Source organism: Canis lupus, chromosome 24 (assembly GCF_003254725.2).
Source record: "Canis lupus dingo isolate Sandy chromosome 24, ASM325472v2, whole genome shotgun sequence".
Lineage (NCBI taxonomy): Eukaryota > Metazoa > Chordata > Mammalia > Carnivora > Canidae > Canis > Canis lupus.
The window spans coordinates 27,948,524-27,975,298 of record NC_064266.1 but is presented as its reverse complement, the minus strand read 5'-3'; the positions used below and the strand labels follow the sequence as shown (position 1 = coordinate 27,975,298).

The 26,775-nt window shown below is 44.7% G+C and overlaps 1 long non-coding RNA gene across 1 annotated transcript; it reads right to left on the bottom strand.

Moving 5' to 3' along the window:
• Positions 1–24,424: 24,424 nt before the first annotated feature.
• Positions 24,425–26,490, bottom strand: LOC112673391 (uncharacterized). Its single transcript, XR_007405575.1, has 3 exons — positions 26,056–26,490; positions 25,789–25,817; positions 24,425–25,694 (listed from the first exon to the last, which is right to left on the bottom strand). It is a non-coding gene; the product is annotated as an uncharacterized LOC112673391 (long non-coding RNA).
• Between the last annotated feature and the right edge of the window lie 285 nt (positions 26,491–26,775).

Below are 26,775 nucleotides of genomic sequence, written 5' to 3'. Positions count from 1 at the left end.
CAAATGTAGATCAAGTCACCTGACAAGGTTGCCTGAAAAGCAAAATGAGATATCCTGGCACAGCACTTGGCATCTAGTAAAAACAGCAACAATTTCCAATAGCCCTTACTATATGCCAGTGTCTGTTTTAAGTACTTTACATTAATTTGTTTCACCCTCAGATCTCTGATGAGTGCCCATTTGACAGATGAGGAACAGAAACATAGCGAGGTTGAATAACATACCCAAGGTCATGTGGCTGCCAAGTGGCAGAGGTGGGATTGGAGCCCAGACCACCTCATCCCAGCATCCACGCCCTCGTAGCTCTGTGACAGTACTCGTAAGTGCTTGTCATCTCTCTTTTTTTTTTCAAAAGATTTTATTTATTTATTCATGAAACACACACACACAGAGAGAGAGAGAAAGAGAGAGAGAGAGAGAGACATAGGCAGAGGGAGAGAAGCAGGCCCTGTGTGGGGAGCCCCAGGGCCACACCCTGAGACGAAGCCAGACGCTCAACCACTGAGCGACCCAGGCATCCCTGTAGTCTCTTTTCTGTTCTCCTCTCCTTCCTAGTGTCCTGCAGAACTTGTGTCCCTAACAGTCGTTTGACAGCTACTGTATAATGCCTGGGATTATAGTTTTATGAGTTTGTCTCATTCATCCGACTCCTCCAAAATATTTATATTTTCTTACTGTGGCATAATGATATCTTGTAAGTCATGCCCAGGTTGGACAGTAAGGTGTTACACGTCAAAGTACTCAGGTGGGACTCTCCACAAGCCTTGGACACACATTTATGGGGCTGCAGTCCCAGGGAGCTGTCCCATCCTGGAGAGTTTTGCCTCAGTTTCCAGCAGGGACTTTGCTTCTTTACTAAATAACGAGAGTTTTTACAGCCAGAAAGCAGGGGCTTACTATCCAAAGTGACTGTTGGGAAGGGGGCAGCTTCAGCAAAAAGTATAAAATACACAGAGCATAGACAAGGGTATTAGAAGATTTATCTTTACTTACAGGGCAATTCACCTGCATCCAGGTTGCAGAGATTTGCCCCAGAGAGTGAACCATAGAAATCATCTCTGGATGTAACTCATCTCTGCATGCTTTTACACTGTGGCGTATACATCAAACATTGGCTCTCATTTCTGTTGCTTTGTCGCCATTGTTAGCAAAACTCACAGGCAAGACTTGGGGAAGTTTATACTGCATGTAGTATATAATAGCTAATATTTATTGAGTTTCTACTATATGCCAAGAATGGCCCCAAGCACTCTGTACACATTAACTCCTTTAACTGTCCCTTGAACTTCATGATGGATGGAGGGTGAATGGTAGTGCTCTTGGATCCTTACAGGAAAGGACCGTCTCCTGGACCTGGACATTGCACCTGGACATTGCATTCCCACCAACATATGCACAAAAGTAGTTTTATTACAATTTTATGGACACCTTAGGGTAGTGACTGATTCTAGAACAGGGGCAGAAAGTATTCAAGATGAGCCTATAGCATCCTACTGTGCCATAAAGCAAGGATGTGCTAAAAAAATGAAAGAAAGAAAGAAAGAAAGAAAGAAAGAAAGAAAGAAAGAAGAAAGAAAGAAAGAAAGAAGGAAAGAAAAGAAAGAAAGAAAGAAAGAAAGAAAGAAAGAAAGAAAGAAAGAAAAGAAAAGAAGAAAAGAAAAGAAAAAGAAAAGAAAAGAAAAGAAAAGAAAAGAAAAGAAAAGAAAGAAAAGAAAAAAGAAAGAAAAGAAAAGAAAAGAGGAAAGAAAAGAAACAAAACATCTAGGGACACAGGAGTGAACAGAAAGGACTCCCAATGGTCAAAGTTGGAACAATTCAGGCAAAAATTGTCTAAAGTACTGGATTATAACTCAAAATATAAGATAAATATCCATCGGTCCACACTGATATAAAAAATGATTTAACAAAGGGTACTTGGGTGGCTCAGTCGGTTAAGCATCCGACTCTTGATTTTAGTTCGGGTCATGATCTCAGGGTTGTGAGATCGAGCCCCACGTCTGGCTCCACACTGGGAGTGGACCCTGCTTGCAATTCTTTTCTCCCTCTCCCCCTGCCCCTTCCCCTGCTATCTCTTTCTCTCTCTCTCTCTCTAATAAATAAACAAATCTTTTAAAAAAAGATTCAACAAGCAAATGGAAGTGAAGAGACAAATCTCCGATAAAGAATTCCAAATAATTGATGTAGATACTTAGCCCTCCAGAAGGTGAGGCCTAACTCCCACACCTGAAGTACAGGCTGTTCACAGTGACTTCCTTGCAAAGAGCACAGTACAGAGGGGGGAAGAGGGCTGAGTAGCATTACGTAGGAGAAACCTGATAAACACCATCTCGGCCAGGTGACCAAGGTCAACGTCAACCGTGATAAGTCCCATTGATAGCCTGAACTGCACTTCACCTCTGTGGTCTTCTTTCCAAAACCTATCAACCCAAAACATAAGGAAAACATCAGACTAGTCCCAACTTCATTTCAAAATCCAAGCCTCAAATTTCTCCAGGCCATCAAAACCAGGGAAAGTCTAAAAAGTTGTCACAGGCAAGAGGACCCTAAGGAGATAAGACTGCTTAATACAATGTGATATTCTGGATGGGATATTGAAATAGAAACAGGATATTAGGGGAAAACTGAGAAAATTTAAAGAAAGTATGGACTTTAGGTAATAACAATTAATCAATATTGGTTCATCAATTGTAACAAAGAGACCATATTTATATAAAATATTAAAAACCCAAAACTCGGTGTCTAGGACGTTTTTGTATTGTCCTCACAATTTTTCTATAGATCTAAAATGATTCTAAAATAAAAAGTTTATTTTAAAAAAACCTTTTAAATATGTCACAGTGCCTCTGTCACATGGGAACCAGCACCCTATATAGCCACTCTCATGATTAACACTCTTAAGATCCCAAGGAAATACTTGTCACTGCTCGTGCCCAATGGATGACCTTGAAACCAGAAGAGACTGTTGGAATGTCATGAGGTTTGTGGGTTGTGCGATCTGTTGTCCTCAGAGATGGACACTGCTCTGGAGTTGGGGAGGATTCGGGAGGAGAGAAAAGATACATTAATTAGCTTGTCAAATCTTTCCTCTGGGCAGGAATGCAATAGATTCTTCTATAACAAAGTATGATTTCTTGGTGGTGACAAGCATCCATTTTCTTTCTTCTTTTCGTGTTCCAATTTAGAGTTCTCCAGTTATTCACAAATCAGTGCAGTATTCAAAACAGTGCACATATCAGCTACGGAATATTTTGCAATGTTAAGCAATTCATATTTCTCTGAAATTTGAATATATGTAAGTCTAGACATAACATGCATGAAGCATGATACCACTTTGTTACACAGACAACTAGATGAATACTAAATCCCAGAGTGGTGATTTTTTAAAAAAATTTCTGCAAAATTTTAATTAAATTCTCAGTAAATTAAAAATACAATTTTATTCGTGTCATTAAATTATCGATGCCTATTTATCTTCATTTTTGTTTGCCTTTTGCGTTTTCTTTTTCTTTTTTTTTTTTTGCATATTTTTTTATTGGAGTTTGATTTGCCAACATATAGTAAAACACCCAGCACTCATGCTGTCAAGTGCCCCCCTCAGTGCCCATCACCCAGTCACCCCATCCCTCTGCCCACCTCCCCTTCCTCTTCCCCTTATTCGTTTCCCAGAGTTAGGTGTCTCTCATGTTCGGTCACCCTCTCTGATATTGCCCACCCAAATGAACTTTTTATTTTGCCTTTTGATTTTGATAAATACTTTTTCAATATTTGAGAATACTAACATTTTTAAAAACATTTAAAAATTATATTTTACATTTACTTTTTTATTCTTTACATTGATGTGACAATTTCAACATCGATTTTAGTTTGCATTTTTGATGGATATAAGATATGAATATATGAAAATGTATACACACTTTGAATATATATTGTGTTATAATGCTTAGGTTATTATTGCCAATAGAACAAAAACTATATGTCATCTAATCATAACAACATCATTAGTGACTTTGCTGAGAAATTGAAAGAATAAATACATTTTAGAGAATAAATGTAAAATAATTTACGGATCGCATATGCCTCGACTACTCATCTAACATCTCTGTTCCACCAACAGCACACCCAGACTCATGAGATAGTAATTAAATTCAGCTATCTTTTAGATTTTAATGTCTTTTAGTCATATACATACCATAGCTCACACATTTTCTTTTCTTCTTCTTTTTTTTTAAGATTTTATTTATTTATTCATGATAGAGAGAGAGAGAGACAGGCAGAGGGAGAAGCAGGCTGCATGTCTGGAGCCCGACTCCAGGATCATGCCCTGGGCCAAAGGCAGGCACTGAACCTCTGAGCCACCCAGGAATTCCCTGCTCACACATTTTCATTTTGAAGGTGTATTTGTCAAAGTAGGAGGATAGAAAATATTTGCTTTGAGAAGAGTTCGCTGGTTTAATGTACAATTTTTAAATACTTAGTCACTGGTATGACAGTCTCTATTTGTGCCCAAACCCTGGCCCTGCAAACATCAGTGGTCTAGACTGTAAACCTATTTTACAGACCAGAACACTGAGGCACAGAGCAATCATAATGCCTGCCTGATATTGCACAGCTGAGAACCCTGGCAGAGCTGAATCCAAACAAGGCAGAGGCAAGGCTCTTGACCCCGAGGGACTGACTCTTCAGGCCTTTGGAAGTGCTTGCTGTTTGGAGGCAGTGCACATGCTCCCTGCCAGTTAAACCATCTGCCTTCTTGAGAGGTTTCTCAAGGCTACCTTGTTAATAGAAAATCTGGGTCCACGAAAAAATGTTCAGAGAAGATATCTTAAGGCTGGAGCAGAGGGTGGAGAACCTCCCTGGCACCCCAAAGCCACAGCCTCTCTCTTACCTTTGTAAACATTAGAACCCTGTCTCAAATAGCTGTAGGGAAATCTAAAACAATACATAAAAGCTCTGAAAATCAATCTTGAAGTGCAGGAAAAAAAATAATCTCTCCTCAAAAGGTTAAAACATACATGCTTCCTCCTTCCCCTCCCCACACGGAGACCTTCTACTATCTCCATTCTTCCAGAATTCTCTTTCTCCGTCCACCTGAAAGCAGGAAGTGGGAGGAACCTCGTCTCCCTCCCCACCCCTCCGCCCCCACTTTCCTTTCCTGACAGCCCAGGCAGTAGCAATTGCTGTCAGGCTGTAATTTAAAGCAAACCAGTGCAAACTTGAACCAACTTTATGTGGGTGATTGATGGGTCGAGGGGGCTTTTTTTCCCCACTTGCATTAGGTTCTTGCAAGTAGGTATTATGATCCTAACACATCTAATATTATTCCTTAATCCACTCAACAGCAATCTTTGGCATCTAGCTTTATAATAAAAGGTATCAATTAGCGGCTGTCGATGTTTTCAGAGGCAATATCTAATTACAGTCACTTGCTATAGGCTATCTTGTTAAAAAATTTGAGCAGAATGAGTAAGTATTCCTGACAAGTTCAATGCATTATTAAAGGTGTAATTACTCAGTTATTGCTCATGTAATCCTGAGTTAATTATGTGACTTCAAAATTCATCACTTTTATGTTTATTGAACTTTGATAAGTTCACCCATATCTGATTTATCCTGTTGATCCGTTCCCTTTCTTATTTCAAACTGAATCTCCTAGACCAGTTGGTTAGAAAATGAAAAGATGTTGGAATACTCTAGACCCAGAACCGTCAGCAATGGTTACCTTGCAGGGGTAAGGGGATGTCCAAAATGGCCATTTGTAGGCGACTCCAGGATGGAGGAAAGGTAGGGTGACCTAAGAATATTTTCAGGTGGCCACAAGATCTGTCCCGAGTCATTTCCAGGAGGTGGGCACACATGTCCTTTACCACATATTTTCTGCTCCGCAGACATTTGTGGACTGCTGAGGGTCTCACCAAACTGGGAACAACCTGGGACAGTGGTCAGGGCTTTGCTCCTCACTGACTAAAATTAAGAGAATCTCAATGTTGAAATACCGTTATGTAGAGACCCCAATTCTGATTCACCCAGACCTTGTGGGAGGTGGCTCCTAGCTGCTTGCAGATAAATGCCAAGTGAGGAGCACAGATACAATATAGAAACAGAGGAAGTGTGATAAGCTCAAGGCTAGTTGTGTGTTGCCTTCTCTTGGGTGCAGCCTAAGAATGTTCTGTCTGTCTTCCTCTCCCTTTGCTCATCATCACACTTCTGGGCAGTGTTTCATCTGATAGACCCTTCCACCCTGGAGAGCAGAATCCTGTACCTTAGCCTGTCTGAGCCCGAGTTTGCACATCTGAAAATGGGTTGAGCAGCCCTACCTTGCCTGCCTCTGAGAGCTCTTGTGAAGTGGAGGTCTTCACGAACGTGGCTGATAAATGAGAAAAATCTTTGCTGTACTGTGGGAGGCCCAGGGCACTCACTGCCCCTTCATAACCCCTTACCTGTCATGACAACCACATCTGATACCCCTTGAGCAAGTTTAAAGTTCTCTTAACACTTCTGCTTGATATTTAACTTCACCCTCTTTTATTCCCCAGTGAGCGATTCATGATGTAAACTAATGCCTTTCGGGGCATGAATACTCTACAAGTGATGCCTGACCCTTCAAATAGGCCTTACGGAGATAACTTTTTCAAACAAATAATAAGACATGATAATTATCCTTGAATAGAGTTTTGGCCTAATGGGTTGAATGCATAAACATAAGCTCACAGTATAATATACTCAATATACTGAAAGCATCAAAATGGTATTTTGGGGACAGGGAGGCCAGACCCTCAACTTCTGAGTCTGGGAGGATGAATGGGTATTTCCCAAAGATGATGGGAAAAAGGGCCTCCATGCAGGATAGGTTGGTAGAGAGAAGCAGATGAGAGAAGGCACAGCACTCATGCAGGAAGACTGGAATGTCACTGTGTTGGCATCATGGAGAAGATGTCTTGCAGGAGAGAGAAGAGAAGGACATACAACAGAGTGGAAGGTTGGAGTCAGATTGTGTGGGACACTGCATTCCCTTCCATGAAAACACCATCTCAGTTGACAGAAACCAGAGTAAACAAAGTTCAGTTGATGCTAGCATGGCCCGATTTCTCTGGGGGCTACATTATGAAGTTCTCAAGGGATATCTTATTAAGACACTTGTCGAATTGGGATTTGCTGTTCAATAACTATCTAAAGATAGAGGATGATGGAGGGGGGAGAGAAACTTGTTTTGGAGGAAATAATGGCAGATTTAGAACCTCAAAAATGCTAACTTTCCTCCAGTCCACTCTTCTTAAGCCAATCCTAAATATTTCTAAGCAGCAACAAAATAGCTTCTTCATTATTTCCACTATTTTTCCCTGCCAGGGGCACCTTGATTCTGCTCATGTCAGCACCTCTGAGCAAGACCATTCCCTTCAAAGGTTTGAAGATGGTTCCCCTTGCTCCTCTGAACCTTCCTTTCTCAAAAAGAAATGCTCTCAATTCCTTCAGTTGCTTCTCAGTTCCTGGATGAGTCATGATTCTGTTCATCACTTCTGAGGTGTCAGGGCCCTGGTGTGGTGCCCACACTGCTGGCATTCAAGGTTTGTCCAAACAGATGCTGGGGACCTTGGCTCAGCATTTCCTAGGAGGCTCAATAGCAGATGCTGAAGAGAAATAAGCAGCCCTAGGGAGAAGTTGACTTTAAATTGTCTGCAAGAAGAAAAAGACCAACAGGTCAATGTCCCTCATAAATCCCATTTCTGAGCATTATTTCTCATCATCTTTTGATGGAGTAGCTCTTGCCCACATCCAGAATGAATTCATCATCCAGGATACTGCCATCGTGAGCACCCTCAGACCCTCAGAAATCAGCACATGTGGTGCTGCTGAGCCTGGATGCTGGAGACATCTTATCTACCAAAGGAAACTCAGGCAAGTAGGTAATGTGGTCATTACCCAGGCGGAGAGGCAGTCGAGGTGATAAATCCCTCTTTGTTCCTGTTCAGAGGAAGAATCTTCAATTAAGTAAAAATTGATTTTCTAATGATTTTTTTTCTCCTGTTGGCCATTGGTGGAGCACTCTAACCAGCTCCAGCCCTGCCTTGTAGCAGAAGAATTAAGTTGTTTGCTGCTGCTGACAAAACAGTCGGCCTCAAGTGTAGGAAACAACTTCATCCTTTTATTTTGGAGAAAAACAGAAGACCATACCTATCCTGGGAGGGGAAAAGCCTCAACTGACACCAACCAAGAATGGCAAGTCCTTGGGCTGGAAATGCAGAGCTCCGCAAGTGCTAAGGGTCCTTTGTTAGCTGCTGGTGGGGGCAGTCCCTTTTGTGTCTGAGCCACATGCTTTCAGGTGCACCCAAGGCAAACATGATGTGGAGGTGGCACATGGTCACACAAGGAGAATCAGAAGGAAAACCTTAAATTATGAGCTTTACTAAGCCATTTCCCACCCTGCTTGCTAAAGAAAGTGGCCTTTATTCCTCAGGCAACCACCAGGTCTGGATTTTGACATTTGTCCTTACCCATGGGTAGAGAGGAAAGCCAAGAGGGGAGTTAGGAAACATAAGTTAGATCCACATAAGAAGGAGCAGAGCAGATTATGGAGGGCATGTTAGGACTCGCTGTAGAAAGTTCTTGCCAGGCAGGCAGGGGGTGTGGGGGTGGGGCTAACAGAGCAGCCTTGGGCAAAGGTGTTCCTGTGCTGACAGGTGAAGTCTTGGGGAAGGCCGAGACTTACCAAATAGGTCGGGCACTGAAATGACTGCTTCTGTGGGCTCAACTGAAAATAGGAGACAGGCCAACAAACAGCAGCTGAAGGAATCAGGAACATTTTGGCACATGGAGTCCAAGATGCGTGTAAGACGCTAGATGGATGGCTCCAGAAATGACTTGTGAACAAAACAAGTATGTTGAGAATACAGTGTTAGTATTCAGGTGTATCCCCTATAAAGGTGTGTGTGTGTGTGTATGTGTGTGTAAAATATCAGATAAACTAATTAATACACAGCCAGACCAAACACGACCTGTGAGGAAACCATGGTTAGGCTCCTCTGCAGTTGGAACTGGTAGCCATGAATAGAAAGTCCCTGCTTCTGGCAGGTCAGTGCTGAGGGACTGCTACTTGCTGGGATATGGGCACCAGCCTCCTTCATAAAATCCAGAGCCTCTGCTCTTCACTTCAAAAGGAGCTACTTCCCTTTGCCTCCATGTTTTCCTTTTGAGATACACTGCATTGCCTTGAAGCTTTTACTGTGGCCAGTAATGAAAAGTCAACATCCAGGACTTGGACCTGAGGGACCCTATTGGCATTTAGTTGCCCGGATGAGTATTCTCCTGAAAAGCCAACTTGATTTGATTGTGGAGATCAAATATTTAGCTACTGGCCCCGACAGCCCACAGTAGGCACCCCCGCTGGGGGAAAGGCTGACCGTGGCTGGATTTAGGTAAGCAGAGGACTCTCAGATTAAGAGAGGATCTCAGACTCACTGCCTTTTCCATGGGATTCTGAAAGTGTTGCTTCCAATGTCCCACCTTAAAGTTAAAAGACACAGACAGGGAATGGAAAGTGGTGCCCAGTCCTTAGCATTTCCTGAGTACCTACTGCATAGCAGCTCCAGCCACGGCCTGGTCATAGCTTCCATCCTCATGTAGGAGTCCAGACTTGACCCTCTGAAGTGAGATACTCCTCCAAATTAATGAAACTGCCTCCAAGCTGTATGATAAAACACATGTGTCCTTACTTGGTTGTCCCATGGAATCCTCTTAAATCGTCTTCTAATGTTTTCTACTTCACCTTCTCAAATTTCCGCTTTAATGATACCCATTCCTCTTGGCCTCCATCTTGTGATAAATGGTTTAAATAATGGCCCCAACAAATCCCACTTCTCTCTACCCAGTCCCTATGCAGTAGAATTTGTAGCTCCTCCTATTGAGAGATGGAGCCCATTTCTCAACCTCCATGGCTGGGCTTGGGATTTGACTTGAACTTGAGAATGTGACAGAAATGACATTGTGCGTATTCCAGGGCGTTAGCCTTAATAAGTCTTATAGCTTCCACTCTTACCCTCTGGGAAACAATTGTGCCCCAGGCTCTAAAGAAGCAAGGGATGAAAGACAACACCAAGAGAGACCCAGCCTCCATAACTGTCCCAGCCGACCCACCCACTGACGGCAGCTGGAAGAGAAGAAATGATGGCCAGCCATAAGCCACTATTTTGTGGAGTGGCTTGTTCTGCAGCAATAGATAACTGATACTTTCCCAAGGGCAGAGCTCAAAGTGACAATTGCAGGAACTCCCCGTTTTTCCTTTCCCCTATCCCACAGGTGGCCCCCTACATTAAAATGTATTCCCAAGGGCACCTGGATGGCTCAGTCAGTTAAATGTCTGACTTCAGCTCAGGTCATGGTCTCGGGATCCTGGGATTGAGCCCTGCCCTGGGGCTCCCCCCTTAGCAGGGAGTCTGCTTGTCCCTCTCCCCTGCCCTTCTCCCCATTCACACCCCCCCTCCGTACACTCTCTCTCTCTCTCAAATAAATAAATAAAATATTTGAAAAATAAAAAATAAATAAAAAACCAAAATGTATCCCAAAGCTTCACTCATCCTCTCCCTATTTCAAGGAGGAGATGTCCCTCTTTGCCAAGGTGACTGGTACTTGTGATTCTGTCCTCTGCTCCCTGCTCTAGGACCAGCATCCTCAGCTGTCTTCTACTTTGTAAATCTACCTTTCTTCATAGGTTTTCCCACTCCTCAAATATACCTAATCATTCCTCTTAAAATCCTCTCCTGACTTCTCTAAACTACTCTCTCCTTGGTCATTCACTGTCTTCTCCCAGCTTAAGGATTTTAAATGTGGGCTTAGGCAGCCCTGGATTGAAGCTTCAGTTCTGCCACATGCTGTCTAAATGACCCTGGTAAGTGGTTTAAATTCTCTAAACTCAGTGTTCTGACACATAAAATGGAGATCACAACAGTAGCTAAGTCATAGTTTTTTGTTTGTTTTTTTTTAATGGAGATATCCATTGAGAGGAAAGAGCCAGGGGTCTGACTTCTGTGGTCACACCTGTTCCCACCATCATAGTCCTTTCCTTGTCACCTAATGGCAGCAGTGAACGTGCTTTCCTGAAGAGCTGAGATTGGAAAACAAAATAGGGTTGGACCGTGGTGTGCCTCGGTTGTCTACTAAGGTCTCTGTCATTGATACCATGGGTGATACATCGCTTCAGAGAAAGACAGATGCCCTACTGGCCCCAGTAAATGTGCAAACACCAATCAGAACCCTTCTGTGTGCGAGACCTGTCTCCAGCCAGTGTTCAGAAGCTTCAGCTCTTTCTCTTATTCTCGCAATAGAACTTAGCACAGGCTTTACAGAATCGGGGAAGAGAAGGAATGGATGGTTTGTAGAAGTAAATGAACCCTTGTTGATCGAGTGAATAACTGGCATGGCATATGCTTGGTCCCCTGTGACACTTGTAAGCGTTTATCATATATAAATAAGTCAGGTAAATATCTCTACTTCACAGATGCGCTCTTTTTTCACCTGAATTATTCAGTCTTTTAGGGACATGATTCTTCATCTTGACCATATGTTGTCTGGGGGCTTTGGGACCCCATGGTTCCCCTTAGAAAAAGAATGGGAATAAGGGCAGATATGGAAATCCCAATGCCTGTGCCTGGTTTTCCACATTTTGCTCAAGGATGGGGCTCATGTGGGTAGGACTACCATGGGAAGGTGGGGCGAGTGGAATGTTCTCTGTGCAGCTGTGTACCACGTGTAATTCAGGAGGGTGAGCCAGTTCAGACCACCCACAGTGCAGAGGGGGCTAAGAATAGCAACTTTGAGCACCTGGGCTGGCTGAGGAACAACCAGCTCCCAGGGTCTGTCCCTCACTCCCGTTAAACAAACATGGAGCCCCAGCTCCTTCTATTAGGTGGATGGAAAGAGAAAATTGAAGTGTAATAGGAAAGTAACTGAGCACAAATTTTATTCCAGCTACAAAAGTGCTATTTGATTCCACCGTTTTTACTCTGTAGCCTGGTATCTAGAATAACTCATGCAACGATAACGACCTTAGGTGTTTCTTTTAATTATTCCAGCGCTACCTTGTCGCCTAGCTCTGCTGCGAGCACTCAGCTACTCCAAGCAAAGCCATCCTAACGATTTCGATTAAATCCTGGCCTCTTCCCAACTGCACACAAATTAAAAGCATTACTGGGCGGTCCTAGCATCAGCTCTTGGAAGTGTTGTTATATAAAGAAGGAGGAAGGTTGCCAAAGGCTTGTTGGCATTTCCTCAGCCACAGGAGAGGATTAACCCCTTGGGTTTTTGGGTTTCTGGGATGGAGAGATTTTTTTTTTCCCTCAATTTCAATAGTTTTTTTTTAACTTCTCCTTCAACCACACTTTAAACAGATTTGTGATGTGGAAGGCACCAATGAGTTTTTAAATAGCACATTTTCCCTCAAAGCTCCAGGGATGGCCCTAAGACTTCACATTGCTAGAAGATGTCTCTGCTTGTCACAAGTTGGCCAATTGTGCTTTGTGGCAAAAAGTCTGCCTTGGGAGGCCTCCCCAGGTAATTGTCTCATTTGTTTTGTGACTTGAATACGAGTTTCTGGGTCAGCTATGATTTTATAGTCAGTCTCCATTAGGGACTAGAGGAATCTTGAATCATTGCTCAAGGCTCTGTTCTCCACAGTGGCCTGATGCTACCAGCTTATGGTCCCCACCCCTCCACCCTTGTGTGCAACAGACTGACAAGAAGAAAGAGGTGAGAGGTAGGGCACCCGAGCACATCTAAAGGAAGGTGAGACTAAATCCCACTGGCCAGACCCAGGGGACAAACTGAAGCTCACAGGTGCACGAGGCCTGTTGAGGCCATGTATCCTGAACCCTGCATCCCAAAAATGGCAAAACTGAAATCAAGTCCCAGTGTTGACTCCAACCCCAATTATTTTCCACTTCATTATGCCAGGTCTCACTGGGAGGAATGCCCATTGTACCACATAGGGGGATGTGATATGTCAGGAGGGTCAAGGCACAAGCCAAGGTGAGCAGAGGCCAGGACCTGGGAGAATGGGAATTCCCACTGGTAAGTATGTCCCTCCAACCCCAAGACTTTCTTCAACTTTATTTCGAAGTGTTCTCACTATTATGTGTACAGCTGGATGAATTCTCCTCAAACTGAATACACCCATCAACTAGAACCCAATCAAAAAAATAAAACATTACATCTTCCAGAAGCTTTTCTCATATTCTCTCCCAGTCACTACCCTGCCCAAGAGTGACACCGACCTGATGTCTAACAACATAGAGCAGTTTCACTGCTGTCATGCTTTGTATCAATGGAGCGACCCAATATGGCCCCTTTTTGGCTTGGTCTTCTATCATTTAACATCTTCGCTGTTGCTGGATGTAGCCTCATTTGTGTGTGTGGTTGTAGACAGTTCTCATTGCAGTGTAGCATTCCTTATTTAAATAGAACACAATCATATAAGTGGTAAATTTTATATGTTTTTTTTGAGTGGCATTTGGCACCCCAAATAGTTTTGATTGGCTCGATGCATATTTTGTGCCTTCCAAGTATTTCCTGGTGCCATCATTAGGCATCTCTTAAAAACCTACACCACTTGTCCATGTTGTCAAGGGAATGCCATCCTGACAAAAACTTCCCTTCCAAGTTCTGGGCCATGATGGCTCTTTTTTTTTTTTTTTTTTTTTTTTTTGGTTTCCAGATAGTCTCTTACCTCTGGAGAGAATGCACTTGGATATGTTTGTGTTTGGAGAGTTTTTGTTTTGTTTTTCTCAGCCATCATCAGAGAAAAGCTTAAGGCTGAAAAGGATCACAGATTCCATGGATGAGAAGTAGGTTTCAGTTCTTCTGAACTAAACCTCATGTACTGAAAATGGCCTTCTGGGCATGATGAGAGGATGCCCTCCCAGGTCAGCAGCTGTGATTGATTAGCAACGTCTGCCGCTAGAGAGCCCTGGGGAGAACAGGTGCCATCTGAGGTTTTGTCCAACCTCTGTCATACAGACAAGTCGCTGAAACCTGGTCCAGCCAAGAGTCGAACTGGGCAAGGACCCATTCTCTCTGTATGTTGCTGAAAAATCACAGAAATTGTCGATTAATTACATGACAACATGAAGATCTGTTAGAACCTCTTAGGAAAAGACCTCCAGAGGCCTGAATCGTCCTCTCTTCTAAGAGAAGTCTAGTTGGGAAACAGAAAAAGGAAACGAGAATGGAGAGTGAACCTATGGGCTGGTACTGCAGCCACCCTAGTGCTGTCCTCCTTCCCCATTTATCAGTGCCCACGGCCAGGCTGGCTGCTCTCGTGGGGAAACCAGGCCCTGTGGCCCACGTCCAGAGACGAAATCACTGCCTGCCTCACTTAAGAAAACACTCTCCTGTCTCCATCAATCAATAGGCTCCAACTCAGAACCCCTCTCACCATCCCTTCCCCAGCAAGACCCAGATGTTTTATTTATGGGCTGGTCTCTTTAGGAGGGAGCTGAGTCAGATGTAACATCTTGCTTCCTATTATTCATGAGCCTTAGGTAGAAGGAGGCCACAGAGGCAGATGAGAAAAGCCTTCAATCAAATCTTGATGAAATAAACTAATTAGGAAGATTACACCTCCATAATGATGTTAATCGTGCAGACAGGAAATCACAGTGTTCCTGGCTGACTCAGGCTCTGCCTCCCCAAAGCCATCCTTCAGCATCTCCAGAAATCCAGGGCAGTGCCTCCCTGTCCTGTGAAAAATGCCCGAGCCACTGCCCAGAGCCCAGGGCTTCCCCCACGTGACAACCAAAGCCTTGGTCCTTGGTTCTCTTGCTAGTCCTCCTGCAAGGAATAAGGGTGTGCCCAGGGCCCTCGAAAACACTGCCACTGTACTGTTGTTGCCATTGTCATTAGTCAGTGGGGAGCAGAGTCAGATGACTTTGGAGTCAGGCTCTCAGAAATCACCCCAAAGTGGATGTGGGGTCTCAACTTCCCTCCCCTGCCCACTGCCCACCCCATCCTTCACCCCCAGGCTCACTGCAGCTAACAAGTGTCTGTACAAATTCCTCAAGTGAAAATCAGGAAGAAAAAAAGAACATTCAGCCATTCATTCGTTCACTCGTTCATTCATTCGTTCATTCATTCATTCACTGTTTCCTTCAAGAAACACCTATTAGGAGGCTATTCCATGCCAGAAACTGTTCTGAGGAGTGAACGAGACAGACAGAGCTCCTGCCTTCACAGACCTTTCCCCTGTGAAGGGAAGAAACAATCAGCAAACGTGCATGTGAGTGATATGTTGGAACAGTGACAAGAGCTGTGGGGAAAAGTGAAGCTGGGACAAGCAGCTAGGGAGCACAGAGGGGTCCTCAGAGCTTTCCCTGCAGAGGTGACATCTGAGCACATCTGGAGAGAGCAGAGGAGCCAGCCGGAGGGAGGGAAAACCAGCAGGGGGATTGGCAGGCACAGATGCTCTGAGGCCGAGGGAAGTGGTGTGGGCAAAGACCACCAGGGGGAGAGGGCAGAGTGAGTGACACGTGGTTGCGTGTGACAACTTAATAAACTATCAGACTATCCAGGCTATCAGATCCATGCAGGCAAGGTCTATTCAGTTGCTTCTTTTCCCCCCTTCAGTATTGTAGCCTCTGCCCAGCACGCTGCCCAGGATATGGTAGGTGTTCAATACATACTTGGTTGAATTAATTATTCATTAACTAGTGAGGGAAAGGAGTGATGCTAAGACTCCCTGCACCGAAGAGAGGGTCGGATGCAGGTGTAGAATGGCAAACAAGCTGAAGTATGAGCCTGCATGCAGAATTAAGAGGTGAACGTCCCAGGGCCTACTCAGACCCCAGGCTAGGGAGCAGAGGAGCCTGTTTGTCCAACTCCCCAGGGCCTCATCAGCTTCCTCAGATGGCCAACTTACTGTCCCGCAGCTGGCTAAGGAGACAACAGGGTGGGATTCTTACCTGAGGCAATTCTTGACATAAACCCTACAAGTTATTCCAAAGAACAGAATTCTACATGTATCAAATTGGTGATGATACTGCCACAGGTGAAGTTTATGTAGCAGCAAGGCTGTCTATATGTCTAAAATACACTTTAAAATGCAAATAAAGCAACTATGAAGTGCCACAGTGAACTACTAAGTTAGTAAAAACACAAAATAAAATGTTTATACTCGGTGCTGGCAAGAAGGTGATGAAACTTTCATGAATAAGTAGTTATCAGAGTATATATTGGCAACACGTTTTCAGAAAAAAACTTGGCAATAGATTTCCAGAACAATTAAAAGGGCTTGTGAATAAAACTCAGTGATAGTTCTGGAAACATACTCAAAGTAAAATTCCTACATACAGAAAGGCTGTATGTTTGAAGATATAGGTTTCAGCATTATTTCTAACAGTGAAAAAAACCTGTAAGCAACCTAAATATCTTAAAATAGGGCTATGGTTAATTTAATTTAGGTTTATATATATTGTCACTGGTGCTGTACACAATTAACATTTTCTCACTGAAACAGAAGCACAGATACATGCTTATCAAACTGGGAACTAAATTAATGGATACTCAGCAATGCATACATTTTATTTCAAGTATTTGCTTGCTTATGGACAAAGACACGAAATTAAAAAAAAATCAGAGAGGAAAAGTTGTTTTGTTTGGCTTATGAGACTACATTATTTAAGAAATGCCAAAAAACATTAAGTTAAGCTCTGGAGTTATCAGAAGTTTCCACTTTGCCCTGACACAAAAGAGCGTTAGAGCCAAGGTGTGACATCAGGTAAATAGAGGAGGAGGAGCTGAGCTACGGGAGAGCAAGAGGCAAGCCCACCTCCCAGTGAGATTTGCAGATGGATTGGCTGTGCTTTTGAATCAAAATCAATGGACTATTTGGGGTGGGCGGGGAGACAAATGTCCAGACTGCAATCCCTGGGTAATGGGGATTCAGTGAGGTCAGGGAATTCGTATTTGTAAACAGCTCCCCAGGTGACATGCTAGCAGCCAGGGCTGGTAGCCGGGAATGCAAGCAGCAGACCCAGCAGCGGTGGCTCGAGGGCCCCTGAAGACTTGGTACCAAGGTGCCATCTGGGCCCTGGGTACGCCTGCAGGGTGCTGCTCCTGAGGCTCTGATTGGACGGTTCCTATCGACTATCGATCCTTCCAATCAGCTGATGCCCTAGGAACCACACGCCTCCTACATCACTAATGGGGAGGCAGGCATCAAGAACCACGAGACGTGTAGACTATTTGACCACTTTACCTTTTGCACAACTGGACCTTCCCTCAATGCGGATTTGGCCACAGTAGGGATGTGCGGTGGCCCCGCAAAGGAGCCCAGCTGACGGCTGCAATTCAAGCACCATTTCCACACGTCTGGGCCCCCACCCCTGTTGGCACAATTCTTCTTCACCTGGCTCCTTCCCTGCTCTGTCTCGCATTGTCCCCTTACCCCGGTCCCCACAAGCAGGCCCACTGGGTTTGGAGTCAGCAAAGGGAGACTAACTCGCACAATCGCCCAGTAGGGAAAGGCCTGCGGGGGCAGTGGACTGCGGTGTGGGGATGCGTCCTCAGCTGGGGTGCAGGCCTTAGAGCAGCAAGCCTGACATGCCTGCCCGCACCAGACGGCTCTCTGCCGCTGAAGATTGATTACATGCAAACAGTTTCCGTAGCAATCGGCACACATTTTAACAAAATCCAATGCAGCCCAAGTCAGGCTAATTGTTTCAGAGCACAAGCCATATGCTCTTGGTGACCTGGAGGCCCCAGAAAGTCCCCGAGGCGGGTTTGAGCCATGCGTGGTTTTTTTTGTCGCACAAATCCTAGGAGTTGCTTAGCAGGAGCAGGAGAGGGGGGTTTAATGCTTTCAATCCAGGCAGCAAACTGCTTTCATGCAGGAAGTTACTCTTTTATTCATTCACTGGGTTCATTCAGGAGAAATAGAATAATGGCCGTCTCTGGGCCTAGCAGAGTGACAAGCATCAGAGCAGAAAGGAAGGCAAAAAACAAAACAAAACAAACAAACAAACAAACAAAAAAAAAAACAAGCAGGATCCCTGCCCTCCAGGGGCTAACAGTCAGGTTGGAGCAGACAGGCATTAATTAAGGAATCATGCGAAAAATGTATGATTATGGACAGATATATGCTATAAAGTGCTGTCAGCATTGAACAGGGTTCCTGACCAGTTGGGAGGCCAAGAAACTTCTCCAAAGGAAGGATAATGGATTGGGGTAAAGAAGAGGGAAGTGTATCATCTCCAGGGAATGCCCTTTACCTTTCATCAGCTCCACCAGTCGTAAATACTCACGAAGTTATCAATGACTGGCTTCTATGTGGCTGGTTTTGAACTTCAGAAACCTGGGGAGGAAATTCCAGGAAATTGGTCCTCAATAACTAGGACTCAGGAGGAATTCCTGGTGATTTTGAGCCATCACAGGGTTTGTGGCCCAGAGGTACTAAAAGAGGGAAGTGGGGTGGAAGACCAAAGTGGGGTCTGCTACATGAGCATCCAGGAGTCCCGGAATGGAGCCACTAGGCTGGCTGTCCGAAGTGAGTCTGGTGTCACCCACTCCTCTGTGACCTGAGACAGGGAGGTCACCACCCAGAACTATACAGCTGTGGTCATTGCGGTGACAGCTGCCCGAGTGGCTTTGACCCTGGCCTGGCAAGCAGAAGGGCCAGACAGGGGGCTTCCTGTCCAGGACCTCAGGGCCACTGAAGTCAGGAGCAACCTGTGCTCAGCTACCTAAGAGGTGCTGGGGGGTTACAAAGAACTAGCAAACACACCAACTCTCACGTTAGCAAGGCCACAGAAAGCCTGGGAAAGGCCAACCCCCACTCCTCCTGCCTCCAAACAGAGGAAATTATAACCCTGGCCTCAAGAGCCTCCAGCATACCTTGCAAAGGGAGCCCCAGGGGCTGCTCCAAACAAAAGCTGGTCATGCAGTCACCTCCTTTTGAAGCAAGGTTCACCCACACACTGGCAGCAATCTCCAAGGCTGAGAACAATGGACAGAATAAAGCCCCAGGGAGAAGACCACTGAGAAATCCACCACACCACACAGTGTGCCTTGGAACCTGCGAAGGGGCCGCCTCCCTGGCCCCTCCAGCCCCTCCAGACCCCAGCAGCGCCCTGGCTTTCCTCCAAACCCAGATGCCAGCAACGTCAGAGGAAGACTTCAACCCAGGACTTCAAAGATCAGAATTTCTTGAGCAGAGTATTTGTTTAAAAAAATGCAGATTCCTGGGTAGCACCAGCCAGAGAGCCAGTCCTAGGCTAGAGCCCAGGAATTTGCATTTTTAACAAAATGACGTTGGTGGCCTGTGGGTCACCGAACTGAGAAATACCTTTGAAGAGGCTGGCTACATCTATATTACCCTTGTCCCTTGTACAGACTTGTAGAATCTGTTGCAAGCTTATGGACATATTCTGGAAAAATCCACAGGTGCATTTTTCTCCAGGTTTTGAACAATTTCAGGGATTGATGGAATGTGCGGAAGCATGGTCCTTGTGTCTCAGTGGGGGGGGCGGGGGGCATCTGAGTGGAACACTGAAGGCATAGGGAGAAAGCAACTAATGCCCAGGTCATGGGGAGATGTCCCACTGGGACAGAACCCGATTGCCCTGAGCCCTGCTCTTCTAAACCCTGTCATCTGGAGACTGGACTTCCCACATCGAAACCTGGAGCAGCAAGAAAGGATGTTTAATAAAAGGCAGGGATCTGGCTCCCCTGAGGGTTCTGCTTTTCTCAGGATGCATGAAATATTTGAAAATGTTTGTCTACTAAGGGGGGGTGCCAATAGGGACAGTGGTAGTCTATGCCATTCTGTAGGGTTAAGATCGGGAAAGAAGAAGCATTTATCAGTTTTTAAGAGCAAGGGCATCCGACAAAGCAGTGCTCTATCTGGTTCTGTCCTTTATTAGCCTTGTGACCCTAGAGATGTTACTAGATTTCCCAAATCCCCAGCTTTCTTTCATTGGTAAAATGCAAATGATATTACCAAACTCACAGGGTTTTGTGAACATAAAATAAGATAATGAGATTGAAGCACATAACATAGTGTTTGGCGCATGATAAGGACTCAACAAACTGCTTGTTAACATTATCATTCCTTTTCTTGAAATTCAGACTGCCCTGGCCTCTTCCAGTCAAAAAGATGGCTCCTTGCTCATTCTGTGTCCTACAAAGCACCTCGTACTTAATAGAACAAGTTTAAGGTTTTAATAGATGTTGGAAGGAAGGGACAGAGAGAAAGAGAGAGAGAGAGACAGAGAGAAAGCCAATGAATGAATGAATGAATGAATGAATGAGATTAATGAAAAGCCTTCAGGTTGCTGATCTGGGATCTCCATTTTGGGCATCCTGGTGTAAATCCTCAGCCTCACCATCCCAGATCAAAATTCAATTTTCTAAGCCGAGCCAAGTTTACTTATTTCAGGCTTTTCCTTTGCCAAAGAAGTGCACAGAGTTCATTGTGCTGGCTGGTTCAGAAAGCGTGTCCTGCATTTCAGGGTAAAGCTGCCGTAGCCACCATGGAGACTGTCTGTCTCCGTTTCCTGCCATCAACAATTAAGTGGGCATTGTTAATTAAATTATCATCACACTTAATTGAGAGTCAGATAATAGTGATTTTAATGAACTTGAACTGCTTTTGGGTAAGACTATGCTGTCATTGGAGGAACAACCTCCCTGCTATATTGCTAATCGAATTCAATCCTATCTGTTGAAGTGGATAATAACAATCATACCAATACCCTGGACCTTTGTTTTAACGACGTGGAATGGATTCAGTGTGGGGGCGGGAGCTAGTTATCCAGAACCTATTTGACTGGGATGGGGGGAGAAGGATGTGTCCAGAGCCACGGATGTTACAATTTAAGAAACAAATCTGGAATTTTCCAGCAATATAGGGTATTTCTTCAACCACATCCAAAGTAAGTCATCTCATAAATGCCAGTGTAAAAACCACCAAGGCCTGGGTTCATGGATTCAACTAACGCCACTTGCCCATTCCAAAAGATCAAACCAGTTTTTCTATCAGGACTGTAAGTGGAGAAGACCAAATGGAGTTATTTGAAGTCACATGGAAGACTGTTTTAAAGCAGGAGTCAAAAAACGTTCTGTAAAGAGTCAGAGATCAAATATTTTAGGCTTTGGGGGCCATATGATTTACTCAACTCTGCTATTAGAATGCAGCTTTAAATAAACAGATGTAGTTTGTTCCCATAAACGTTATTTAACAAAAATAGGCAATGGGCTGGATTTGGTGGCCAGAGGTCATAGTTTAAAGGAAGGTAATTTCCCTATAGAATATTCAGGAGAAATAGGCAAGATTATTTTACATGTGCACGTGAAATAGCAACCGGTGTTTAATTAATGAACAGATAAAAATTATTTGTGATTTTCCATCAATTTTATACACATAAATAAATTATTTTACTGGTCTATTCCTTTGTATTTTATATTTCAAAAATAAAAACTCATTACAGAAAAATCCAAAAGCGGAGATGAAAAAAGAGATTTCTTTTTTTTTAAAGTTTTATTTATTTATGATAGTCACACAGAGAGAGAGAGAGAGAGAGGCAGAGACATAGGCAGAGGGAGAAGCAGGCTCCATGCACCGGGAGCCCGACGTGGGATTCGATCCCGGGTCTCCAGGATCACGCCCTGAGCCAAAGGCAGGTGCTAAACCGCTGCACCACCCAGGGATCCCGGAAAAAAAAGAGATTTCTTAAGAGCAAATGCAAATAAAATGATCACTTTGGTGTATTTCCTTCCAGCCAGATTTCAGTGGGTACTTAACATAATTATCAGCACAGTTCATAAAAAAATTTTAAACTTGTTCCTTTTACTTAACATCACATTACAATCATTTCAATGTTGCTACATGATGTTCAAGGTCATTCTTTTAAGTAGCTGTATAATATTCTCTTCTAATGAATATATTCTAATGGTTTACCAAACCATTCCCCTACTGTTGGGCGTTTTGACTGATTTCAATTCTTTTACCAAGATGACATCACTGCTGTCACAACTTGGTCTGCATTTTGGAGTTATTTTCAGGGTAGATTCCCGAAAGTTGAATTATTGAATCAAGGATCCAAACATTTTTATGGAGATTGATAAAAATACAAAATGGTTTCCCAAAAGTATATGCTAATATAATCTGCAACTGGCAGTCATCTGAGAATGCTATCCCAATCAGGTGTCTACAGTTACAAAAATTGTTCTCTTTAGTAGTTTTGAACGTACCTGCCAGGAGGTTCTGGCCTCATCCAAGGCAGGGAAGTCAGTACTTTTTTCTGAGGAATGGAACGTTCAGACTTTACTTGGAATCCACTGAAATCAAATCTAGTTTGGCCAATGCTGACTGGTTAGGACAAGGGCTCCTCCACAGCCTCCAAGAGAAACTGAAGTTATGTGGTCAGCTTGATGACCACACCAAGTGGAGGTAGGAGTGACCTTCCTAACCCAAAACCAGATCCAGGAAGGATTTGGCAGGGACAAGGAAGGACAAGAAGGAGCCTGGGTAGGTATCCTCCCAGCCTCATTTTGTATCTTCATGAACACTAAAATACAGACACATGTTCTGAATCAAAATTCAGAGGTAGAGCTGTAATAGTGTTCTAGGGCTGCTGTAGCAAAGTGCCACAAACTGGGTGGCTCAAGACAACGGAAATTTATCCTCTCCTAGTTTAGGAGGCAAGAAGCCTAAAATTGAGGTATTGGTAGAGAAGAATCTGAAGGCTCCAGGGAAAAGAATCCTTCCTTACCTACCCTGGCTTCTGGTGCTTTCCAGCAAACCTTGGCATTCCTTGGTCGTTAGCTTTATCTCTCCAATGTCTGTCTTCATGTTCATACAGTCTTCTCCCCTCTGTGATGGCTCTCTAGACCTTTATGTTTTTGCAAAGCCTCCTTATAAGGATACCAGTCCCTGGATTTAGGGCAGCCCCTTCCAATTGACATGACCACATCTTAACTTTTTTGTTTTAATTTTATTTATTTATTCATGATAGACACACACACACACACACACACACACAGAGAGAGAGAGAGAGAGAGGCAGAGACACAGGCAGAGGGAGAAGCAGGCTCCATGCAGGGAACCTGACATGGGACTCGATCCCAGGTCTCTAGGATCACGTCCTGGGCTGAAGGCGGTGCTAAACCGCTGAGCCACCCGAGCTGCCTGACCACATCTTAACTTAATTACACCTACATAGATCATATTTCCAAACAAGATCACATTCACTGGTACTGGAGGTTAGGCCTTGGACATATCTTTTTGTGGGACTCAACTCACATCATGAAGCTTCCGGAGCAATGGGTATAATAAAGACTTTCCCAGGAAATTGGAAGGTATGGTTGTTATACCTTTACAGTCATCAGCTTTCACCCAATCTCAGGTTCATCCCTCAAGAACCGGAAATCAACATGTCTGCTGGGGGGAGGGAGTCTTGTTTAAGACGTCACGTCTTCTGGGGCGCTGTCCCTGACTTCCCCTCCACTTCGCATGTTTTCAATAATGCAAAGCAAAGCCCTGAACTGTCGTGATTTCTTGTACATCGGATGTCTCTGATAGATTGTGAAGTCCCTGAGGACAGAGTGTGGGTGCTCATTTCCCCAAGCCCCGGGAGAAGGCATGGAGTAAGTAGGTGCCCAGTAGGTTCGCATTAGGTGGATAGACGGGTGGCCAACACCATCCATCCGTTTTGAAACATCAGTTTGAATTTATTTGTCTTTATCCACCTTCCCATTCTACCATTCCTAGACCAACCACCAAGAACCAGAGAATTAAGTTCATTAATATTCATTATCCCAGCACCACCCCCACCCCCACCACCATCCCTTTGTTTTCTGCAATAGCTTCTTAGCCTGCAGTCAAATGAGCTCAAGGAAAATGATGTGACTTGGCTTTGGAAATGTATTCCTCTGGCTGCCAGAATGGATTTAGCAGACTCAGAGCTCAGTTTGTCACTTCTTCCACGACTGCCTCCCTGCACACACGGAGTGCTCCGACAGTCCCTGAGTTATGAGGGGCCATTCCAAGGCTGTGATGGATTTGATTGTTTTATGCACCGACTTAAGACCTCATTTGCTGCCACGTTCACAAGTGCTTTCTGGGCCGCCGCAGGGAAACCGCGCGTGTTGGCATTGTGCTGTCTCCACCTCCACCCAGCTCCACTGGGGACGGGAGTGCCGAGCGCTGACTTTCCTGTCTGAGCAAAAGCCTCAAAAAGATCAAATGATTTAAGAGTTGCCTTAAAGGTAACTGCTGTATCTCCCTGCCAACCTTCCTCTGTGTGTGTGTGTGTGTGTGTGTGTGTGTGTGTATTTAGTTTAGTTTATTTTTTGGTGTGTCTCATTGAAATATTGCAAAAGATACAAAAACGAAAAGTAGACAACTCTTTTTATTTTATTTATTTGAGAGAGAGAGAGAGAGAGTCAGAGAGAGAGAGAGAGAAAGAGAGAGCTCAAGTGGGGTGAGGAGGAGAAGAGAAGCAGACTTCACACTGAGCAGAGAGCCCTATGTGGGGCTCGATCCTAGGACCCTGGGACAGCGACCGAAGGCCGACTCTTAAGTGACTGAGCCACCCAGGTGCCCCAGGAATAGACAATTCTATTTGGCAAATAACAAGCTGACTTCTGTGGAGCCCCGTGGGTCAGTTTGCAGAAGGAGACGCATCCTTTGCTGGAATGCCTCATTTGAACATGTCAGGTTCTCTTCAGCTGTCCCGATGTTTGGGGAATCACTTGATTGCTTATCTGACAACTTCAGGATCTATCCATATTCACCGTCATGTAGACAAACTCTGTCATGTATTCCCCATCATCAGTCTGGTGAAAGAAAGGCTTTCACCCATTCAGAGTTAATCCCATTTATTCTCACCCCCAGAGATGCTTCTCTTCCCACATGCAGTGAGGCTTCCATGAGGGCAGGGTCTGACTCGGCCTGGTTTACCGCTTAATTAAAGAGGTGGAGCTCCAGGGCCTGGCTTATAATGACTCTTATATCCAGGCTCCGGGGAAAATGATAAGTGTCTTCAGCAGGAGAGATTAGCCACATACAGGTGAGGGGACACCTGTTTATCTGGGATAGAAGTCAAGAAGGAAAGGAAGAGCATACAATAGTCATTCCCAAGGGGGCGTCCCTAGACCAGCAGCACTGGCTTCCCCTGTGAATTCACTAGAAATGCAAATTCTCTGTCCACCCTAAACCTAGTGAATCCAAACCCCTGGGGATGGGGCCCAGCAATCTGAGTGTGAACAAACCTTCTGGTGATTTTCACACACACTTCAGTTTGAGGACTATGGTAGCTAAAGGTACATGCAGAGATGCAGTCCATATGTTGGGAGTGAGGAGGGCAGCTCTTAAATTTAATCATGCAGATTTGAGACAAACAGGGATGCAAAATGTGTGTTGGGGATGAACAACCTTTTAGAACACCCAGGCGGAAGACATGAACATCTTGGAGGGAAATGTGAGGCTGTCCTATCCCATCTAGGAGCCAGAGAAAAACAATGGTCAAGTGTCATAAACATGATGACTGTCCAAAGCACATCACGTACGCTGTAAAACAGGAGTTAAAGGTCTGTTTGGTTTGGGGGATAGTGAAAATTATTTCAGTTAATCAAAACAAGACGTGAAAAACATATCACTGACAAACACCAAGTAAACTGTGCCATCTTCCCTCCTCCTTCTGTCTCGAATGCCTGTGGCTATTGATGGGAAAGAAGAAAAAGATGACTTCAAAGTCCAGGAATTTGGGGAGATTGGAATTACACATCATAAGGACGATCATCTCACACATACGTGATTTTTCTTCAGGGGGACTTCCAGGCCTAGGGAAGGAACAGAGAGAGAAAATGGTGGGGCTGGTTCTGAGCTGGAGATTAGGAGGGTGGGTGGGTGCAGGAGACCAGCTAAGAGCCTGAGGAAAACAGTGAAGTGACGGTAGAAATGTCTGGTTACAGACCTAGGCTGCATGGCACTTAAACCAAAGGAGGAGATGGGAACCCTGAGACAGGAGAGAAGGACTGTGCTGTTGGGGTTCTCTCCAAGGTCTGGAGTGGGAGTTACCTGCGGCAGGGAGGTCAGAGGTCAGAGCCAGCCATACTGAATGCATCCTTCAAGACTTCTGTCCATTTGGTCACAGGCCCCGCATCAAGTACTAGATATTTGAGGGACGCACACAGCTATGTTACTTACCAACAGCACAGCTAGTCTTTCCTACCGAGACAGAACTAGCCTATAGTGAACTACCTCCTCTACCCAGATGGGACATCACAGCACCTTTCAACGTCTTACTGTCACTAAATAGCACTGATTTCCGGGAAGATATTGAGAGCGAGAACTGCCCTCACCCCTGGGGTCTTCCCCTGGGCTGGCCTGGGCTCCTGAGCTGCACATTCTCTGGGGAGTAGAGCAGAGCAGTGAGGAGCTGGGTTTGAATCCTAGCCCTGCCTCTTATTTGCTATGCAACCTCCGGCTCTACTGCTCTCAGCTTTAACCTCTTCCTTGGCAAAATGAGGGTGGAAATGAGGACTAAGTGTGCTAACCCAAGTACAATGCAGGCTGTATGACCCAGTAAGCACTTCATAATGGTCTTGTTGTCACCCTTAATAAGGAAAGGATAATCAAACCCACAATCTCCCAAGTACACCTGTCCATGCTCAATGTAACCTCCCACCTACCTCACCGCCCCACCCTCCCCACCTTCCTCAGCTCTCCCCTCTCCCTGGTCTGCAGGGCCAGGCTCCTCCTTCCAGGACAGATCCAGGACCAGTGCCCTGGAAGGAG